Source organism: Saccostrea echinata, unplaced genomic scaffold (assembly GCF_033153115.1).
Source record: "Saccostrea echinata isolate AGI-Se365-2 ecotype Australia unplaced genomic scaffold, CSIRO_AGI_Sech_v1 ptg000054l, whole genome shotgun sequence".
Classification (NCBI taxonomy): domain Eukaryota; kingdom Metazoa; phylum Mollusca; class Bivalvia; order Ostreida; family Ostreidae; genus Saccostrea; species Saccostrea echinata.
Window position 1 is genome coordinate 60,488,018 of NW_026889803.1, and position 8,917 is coordinate 60,496,934.

Below are 8,917 nucleotides of genomic sequence, written 5' to 3' on the forward strand. Positions count from 1 at the left end.
ATTGTTAGTAATTCCTTTTTTTATCGCACAAGTTCGTCATCTTCACCTTTTTTTCATTCAGCTTCATTTTGTCATATCATTTCTGTTAATCGTTTGTTGCTCTTTTGAGAGCAAAAAACATACGAAGTTTTCTATTTAAATTGCAATAAATAAACATGGTCTCTTTCCAGAAATAAATATACTAAGTCATCTGAAATTGACATAATAGCAATTATGATATTATGAAGATCAAATGGTGACCAAAAACGAATGTTAAGTTAGAATTTCTTATTGAGCAAGCCATATTTTAATGCACAAAAAAAAACCTTCCTGGAATCAATTTCTGATCATAGCTCATAACAAGTTCATATTTCTACAATTAAATGATATTAAGAGGCTATGTTTATAGTTTCTCTGCACAAATAATCATATTCTAAGCAGTTTTTACAGTGACGTACAAAAAATATTAAGCTCTACAGTTATAACATGTTTCTATATCGAGTATTTTCTTGTAATAAAGGGATTCTATTAATTTCGCTGCTGCTAAAATGGCAAGGGAATTAAGGAAATTCTATAATTATCTTTCCAGTATTGTAATAATCCACAGTCATGTTTGACGAGATCATAATTCTAATGAAGAAAGCATAAACAGATACGTTGATAAATTAGAATTATGATCAGCATGTCAAAGCAAAGTTTATCTGGAAACATGACCGCATCCCAGAAATAATACTTCTTCCATTTTAGGACTTGATCATAAAAAATTACATCGGATACTTCTACATAATGCTATCTTTAGCTTTTATTCATTCAGTAGTTTGACAAACACCTACTTTATGTTAGTTTTATTTACCTATAAAAGTTATAAAATGCGCTGATGGGATAAAAGATAACATAGAACGAAAAAAAATGAAACTATTCATTGATGCTGTTAACCCCCAAACCACTTTTTTACCAGTATGGTTCTCCTCAAAACAAGGACTTGGGTATATTTTTCTTATGCAGTAAATATAAAAAGGATATTAGGAAGGGGGGATGTACGGGAAGTATACCTGGAACGAATTTAGATACAACTAGTGGTACTGTACGTCCGTCCGTCCGTCCTTACTCTTTGGGGTACCTACATGTATTTCTTATCCGCTACTCCTCTTACATACCACTGAATAAAACTTATGAGACTTTCACAGAATCTTTGTTACAAAATGCCATTGTACACCTCCTATTTTACTGTACTCTTTGATTGAACACGTATATCAGGTTTCCAATAGCAAAACACAGACACTGTCATTCTTTCTATAATATTGAGGGATATCCATCTCTTATCCGCAATTCCTCCTATACAACGGAATTAAATGGAAATATATTTTCACAAAATCCTTATTACATAGTGCCATTGTGGTCCTCCTATTTCACTTTTTGATCGGACACTTATTTCGGGTCTCCCATACAAAACATGGACTTTGCCATTATAATCATGTGGGAGGTGGGAGTATCATTTTGTGAGCTCAGTGCTCTCAGCTAGACAAACGGATAGACACCCCCATCACTATACACCCCTCTTCTCAAGCAGGGGGTATAAATATATCCCATCTAAGGGGTCAACCTCTTAACAATAAAACATAAAAGAAATTCCCAATATCATATATGCCAAAATCAATAAATAATGCGCAGAATAGAGGGTTATAATGTTTCAGGTTGTAAAAATTAACTTGTCTTAAGGTTTTCATTTCCTTGCAAGTGACGGAATCAACCTCACGTTGGTTTCCCTCCTGGAAATAGCTTATGTGATTGAGATCGGAGGGAGACGCTGTGTGCAATGCTGTTCAGTAAATTCCAGGTGAATGACGATAAACCAACACAAAACACGGAACCATCTGTTCTGTATTTAAAATCGCCTCCTGGTAGATCTCGATAATTTTTCTCCTCTGATAAATCTATTACATACATAGGTAAATGTTATATGCATATGTTGTGGGCTGTTTAGTTTGCTATAAAGTTAGACAAACTTCCAAAGCAGCATACCAGATCTTATGCAGAGAATAGTATTGGCTGATTGAATCCAGGGGGAGAAATGAATAAATTCAAAACAACACAGAGAATTGTTTTAAAAAATGCAAATTTATACAGACATTCTGCTGTAAATGAGATCTTTTGTTATCATCAGAGGAAAAAATATAACTGCTTCACAAAATAAAGTAGTATTAATTGTAACGGGAACTGTTACAGATGTTCCCCAAACGGCTCCCCTGCTGCCTTGTGGGTTCCTATTCCCTACAAGTTTAAATGAATTAGGCAATACTTTTGTATGATAGAACTTGACTTACCTACCAAAGTTCATTTTCGGATCACAACACAGGTATAGGAGTATTAGTCAATCAGATTTCTGTGCACATGAATACGCGTGTTTTCAAGAATTGTCATATACATGTACATAACCTTACAGTATCTGATGATAAAGGTCTACATTTAAAATTCAAAAGATTTAATTTAAAACTTAAAATTGTTACAGCAGTCGAAATATTTACCAATCAGACTCGGTACATGAGCTTTTTTTTCTGATGATACTGTCATGCAGGGACTCGTATCATTTGCCCAAACTCTGTATTTTGTCTTGCTTTGTTGAAAACTGCATAAGAAGTTATTAATAGCCATTTACAATACTAAACAAATTTCAGAGCGAATGCATGCATTTTTTTTATCTATAGATCTCGCACATGTATCTTCCTTTTAAGTTAAGTGTTTTATATAAATATATACATTAAATTTCAAAGGTTTTCATTATTTGATAAGAAAGAGAGAAGCGGTTATCAAAATATTAGCCAACCAGAATTCAGCACACGCGGCGTGCATGCATAACTGTCCATTCAGTTTTTATAATATTACAATGCGGGAAAATATTATATTTATCTATATTCTAAAATAACTAAGAAAGTTTTGGTCATTCAAAGATTCAACCAACACGTATTTTCAAGAAATTTTGGATACGTCAAATTGTAAAACTTCATAATAGGTATCTATATATTAAATTTCAAAATATTTTGTCAAAAACAAGGAAGGTTTTTGTTTCAGCCAATCGGAATGAAGCTCATGTGCATGCTTGTGTGTTCATGCCAATTCAACCATGAAATTTTGACTTGAGTATTGATATTTGTTCATGTACTGAGTTTCAGAGCATTTCATACAAAGCATTACAGTTTACTTTTTCCAATGAGTTTTTCCACTAATTGCACGCGTACGCATACATGTGCGCACAAATGACCTTCGTTCCGCACCTCTTCTCGACATGTCTATTAATCAAAAAAAGTTTCATCTCAATCGGATCAGTAGTTTCCGAGAAAACTCCCGGACAAAAAAGTACAGAGGAAGAAATAGGACACGAGTCATAACGATATGTTCCCTAACTTTGGAGAACACAATAAATAAAAATTAAGTGAATATTCACAAATACAGCATGTCATATCAATGTACTAATTATAAAAGAAACTCGTCAAAGAAGGATTATTCAAGTATTTGATAATGTTCATAGTTCTTAATTAAAACTTCCAATTCCCGTAAACTTGATGACATACTGAACAGTAAGGTAGTGCATTTCGTGCTTTTAAACTCTTTCAAAGACAGGGTTTTACGAGGCAGTTATAAAGTACATGGATGAAAATAGGAATATCAAATGAAAATAAGATATTGTGTTTAATATCTTAAATACTGAATCTACGAAATATCTATCCATTCTCCCCTATAGTTTATCAGGATAGGGCAAATTAACGTCTAAGGGGTTTCTGAAGTTTTAAGCGTCCTTCATCTTCTCGCATATTATTCTAATCATTTTGCTAATTTTGCAGTTTTCTTTTACTTTTTTTTTTTTTGAAATTACACAACAAAAAATGCTTCTGCGAGTATACTGAGAATACTGATTAAAATATCTGAGTGCGGATCTGATGTTTTTTGATCTAGATTAGTTTCTACTCGCCTTCACTTTCAACATTCTTTGAAGCGATAAATAAATGAACATCGTATCGGCTTTTGAGTTCAAAAAGTACGACTTGGTTAAAAACCTAATTTTCGGTAATTTCGTCCTCCAAAGAGATCATTTATTTTCGAAATTAAAAATTGATCTTGAGATATAAATGTTTAGCAAAGCGCTTTTATATTTCCTCTAGTGTCTTACACGCTATGTAATTGATATTTAAAAAAAAAAAAGTTGACCAAGGATAAAATTGCATTCACTTTCAATCAATGATCGGATCAGCAAGAAGTGCGATCTTTTGTTTCGGACGTTTTTTCGGAATATCATAGCACCATTGCCATCATGTATACCGTAAATTTGTTAATAAGACACGCTGGGAATATATAAAAACAGCTGAATCAATCCGAAAGCACAACTTACAGGGAAACCAGTAAATAATCATTTATGGCAATGTTTAATGCAAAATTTGATTATACAGTAATTGTTGGAGGCAAATGAAATTAAGCGCCTACTGATTCGGAGATTTGATACGCCCGTAAACGTACATGCAGACTAATTCCTTCAATAAATATTGTATTAGAGCCTCAAAAACAGTCCATATATCTTGGTAAAGTGGGAAATTGCTTTGGCCTTATAAAACCAAATAGAATGTTCTTCGAAGATTTTTTTTTTCTTTGTCAAAAAGAAAATGTTGAACTTGGAATTCATCCAAATAAGATTCAATATGCGTCTTATAATCAAATCCAAAATTCAAGATATCTACAAGACAAAAGCTCTTGTACCTTTATCCTCACATGACTTCATTTGTTATCCTCTCTTATTATCGAAATATTATAATTAAATTACTTCGTTTCCTGCGAGACGAAAAAAAGACAATTCGTAGGGAGTAAGTTGGGAGTAAAAAATCGTTACGATTTCTGTCGCAAAGAAAAAAAATAATCTCTGAAATTGATTTCAGAGGTATGATTACGGTATATAGATATGCTGAATTCTAAAATTGATCGCCAGACAGATATGAACTCTCAAAGTCCCTTTTCATCTCGGATGATACGTGATGCGTTATAGACATTTCCGCAGATATACCGTTTTTTCTCTTATACATTGAATTTTCTGTATCAATGCATGCTCCTAGAATACTTTGTGCGAAGACTGAGCCATCTTTTATGAGAGTGACAGCATTGATAAATTTGTTTTCCAAGTTCAATAAATAAAAGTTATCTGGTAGGCTTTTGAAAAAATCCCTCTCATTGTTGCCCAAAATGAATTTCCAATAAATGTTTATTTCATCTTTCACTTTTATTAATATTTATCGCTAAACGACAATTCCATATTTATTTCCTATTTGCGATATGAAACTACATTTATGTTTGGTAAGATAAAGACAAAATTACAGATAACTGTAGTAAGCACGTTAAACTAAGCAATCAACGCTCAATTTAGGACATACATTTACATGATAAATATAATAAGGGATCTGCTTCGTGATCGTGAATTTCTGAATACATCTCTTCGTTGGCTGACATTAAAGCAACCATCTGTAAAACTAAGCACTCAATTCTCTTGTATCACTTCTGTCACAATCCTTGTGCTCTTGTCCAGCAGATTCATTACTTTAAGGACAACTCTAATACCAAGACAGAAGCTTAAAGAGACATTAACAGCTACTTTGTCTTAGGAAATAATAGTTATTGTCATTGTTGTCTGTGTCCTTAAAACATAAAATACTAGGATCAATAAGAAGATCCGACTGCTAATCAGAGGTGATATTAATGGGTTAGCATAACTGTGTTTCCAAGAAATTGTATTTATCAAGGGCTTTTAGATACGCTTGGTAACATTTAGGTTCCAGGTTATCCAAGATTTATGTGCAAGAAATAGGCTCTGCTGGAAGAATAGACGATGGCCCCTTCCTCGCGATTCTTCTAGCTGTCACTGATAACTGACTAATTATCGGGGAATCTTACTGGTTTTATACAAGTTAGGCCAACCTCGTGAAGGGCATTTTTTTAAGTATGCTACTAACAAATACAATTGTAAAATCGTCGATGATTGAGAAAAAAAAAACCAGGCAACATGAACAAGAAATTTTGCATGAACTTGTATAATGATTCCAAACCATAACACGTATTCCATAGTAGACCGTTTTTCAGTGTTTGGCGTTAATTAAGTCTAAAACATGCTAACTATATATCCTGATGAGAGGACCTTTAGAACAACTTTCAATACGGATGCCCACAATTATATAGTGTGCACGTCTTGAATTTAATATTCCACTGTGTGCTCAACTAATCCGACTTTTAAGACTCTAAGCTTCGAGCCGAGTCATTTGTAATTTGCAGCGATATTTGTATGATAATAGAGACGTCATGATCAAACCACTACAACATACGTCGCATACGCAATCAGTGATTTTGTCTTCGCCATCAGTGTATTGGCATTTTGTTTCCCTTCTGCTTTAACTTGATATTGATCACAACAAAGCTTTAATGTAAAAACATATAATAGCGATAAACATAAAATAGTGATAATATGATGACAGATTTTGCAACAATATAAACACGATGATGCACAGAATTATTAGCATATTTTATGAATTTGCATTTGAAACATCTATTACATCTCAAAATTTCGGATAAAATACGTGATTTGCTTGTATGTGATTTCATCTTACATTACTAACATACAAGGCGGTCAGAGAACATTTTAAAGATTTTTGTCATCCTTTTAAACCAAAATTCAAAATGTATGGAACTGTTTTTTCCCCTCAAATTCTTAACGCTAGCTTAAGATCAAATTATAAATTGCTTTCATTTTTTGTATTTGTTTTATTTATATATATACAAAATTGTAATTCAAACCAGTTAGATTACTCTTCAATAGTTTTTAAATATTGTTCATACAAAAGTTTACTCTTCTGAAAAAAATCAACTTAAAACCTATCCTTTTTTAATTCGCCTCTCTTTCTTTCTTTTACCCTTTCTGTATAACAAACATTGCTGTTCCCTAAGAAAATATTTACAGAAAAATTGCAAATCTGCCAAAACTACCAAAGCAGGTTAGGTTTTTTAAACGGAGTTTTCAGTATATTTGTCAACCATTCCACAAGTGCCGCCAATTGGGCAATTATGAAAAATTAAGTAACGTCGAATGATTATGCAAATTAAACAGTGGGAATATTTTATTTCCTTACCTTAAAACGTTTAATTAGCAGTTTTCCAGTCTTGCGGCACTGAATTGAACATTCTAATCATTAGCACTCTTCACAACACCTTTACAGCGCGCCTCGTCACTGCGCTGTTGTTATATATAGCGTATCATTGATTTTGGCGATGAATGCTCAAATTTGATTGGAAACCCATTCCAATGTATTTGTATCAGCGCTCTTGACGGTAGTGTATTCAGTATGAATCTAGAGTTGGTTGACGTCGCCAGAAGTTTAATTTATTTTCCCAATGTTTTTCAATATAGTGTAAAACAGAAAAAAAAACTTTAATATATTCCCAATTTTATTAATTGTGTTGGATTATTTATTCTTATCTATCTGCAATAATATTCTAAATATGCTAGAAATTATAGCATTCACTACAATCTATCTGCAATAGTATTTTTGTATTTATATGCTTGAAATCATACCATATACCACACTGTAAAATTCAACTTTTCTAATTGTGAATCACAATTTTACAAAACTTAATTCCCCTTAGATGATGCAAAAAGCTATAGATTAAACCTGTCTATGATCACTTTTATCAGATAGAAAGCGCTAGAAGATCACACGTAAATTCTAATCGATTCTCTCCATCAATCCCAGTAATTGAAATATTTAAAATTGGGTCAAAACATTGATTTTACCATCCGAAAACTTCAAAGATACTTTCAAAAACTATGCAGATGAAGTGCAGTTGATTACGTAAGCCTTCCTAAACTCCTGTTTTCGGTTCGAGTTATTATTAACTCACTGCGTGCAAGAGATCCATTTCAACATATTTATCGTTACTATGACAACACTGGTAATTGACTTTTTTGTAGTTGATCCTTTGCAATGTTTACTTTTTATGAAGTATTCCCAGTCTTTAAATGATCAAATCATATCTTTGCTGCAAAAGTAGTCTAGCTAAGGATCAGAAATCAGGATCAGGAATGCATGCATATGTATATATACTTGTAAACGGAATGTGGTTCTTGGGACTATGTCCCAAAAATTAGTAGGATTCCCCACATTCTGTTAAAAATTTGGACAGGAGATAAAAAATGTCGAAAGAAGCAAACCTAACTGTTTTATATAGTAGTCAATGCTTAGTGCATGTTTCTAAAAGTTGTAACGTTTTTCAAAGTGAGTGCTAGAAATAGGTGATTATTGTGAACTCTTAAAGGGTCACTACTGAATCTGAAATATTCAATAATTCTGATTTTCACATATTAATCAACAAGCAATGCAGTGGCGGAACAAACTTTTTTTAAAGACTGACCATTAGTTTTAGGATCCTATCTTGTTAGTTTTTATTCAAACGTTTGGTAAAAAAAAATGTTTTCCTGTTTGGTTACAACAAAAATATAAATAAATAAAATGCAATACATTTTGTATATCCTGTACATTGTATATACTCCAGTAAACATTTTGTTGCCCCAGTAGTTTTTTTTCTATACGTCTGTCTGTCTGTTTGTCCGCAAAACTTTAACCATAAATTTTGATTGGTTGGAGCTACATGTATGGCTTTCATATTTCATATAAATATTACTTGGGACAAGACCATTCTTTGGGTATTAACATATTTAACCTTTTGACCATAGAGTTTGATCCAATTTTGCAAAATTTTACTAAATATTAACTTTGGCATATCTTTTGAACAGTTAGTGCAAGGGCTTTCTTGTTTATTCCTTGTGATAAGACCTTTCCCTGCGTACAAATATTGTTGATCTCGAGTTTGACCCACTTCTAAAAAAACTTTAACCTTGGTCATAACTTTTGAAGGG

General features: G+C 32.6%; 1 protein-coding gene across 1 annotated transcript in view; it reads right to left on the minus strand.

Moving 5' to 3' along the window:
• The window catches only part of LOC133205792 (cholecystokinin receptor type A-like), a 32,686-nt gene extending 25,475 nt beyond the window's left edge, over positions 1–7,211 (minus strand). Inside the window, exon 1 of the mRNA XM_061341669.1 lies at positions 7,134–7,211. The gene's annotated coding sequence lies outside the window, so the exon portion shown is untranslated. The remainder of the gene's footprint in view (positions 1–7,133) is intronic.
• Positions 7,212–8,917: the final 1,706 nt, after the last annotated feature.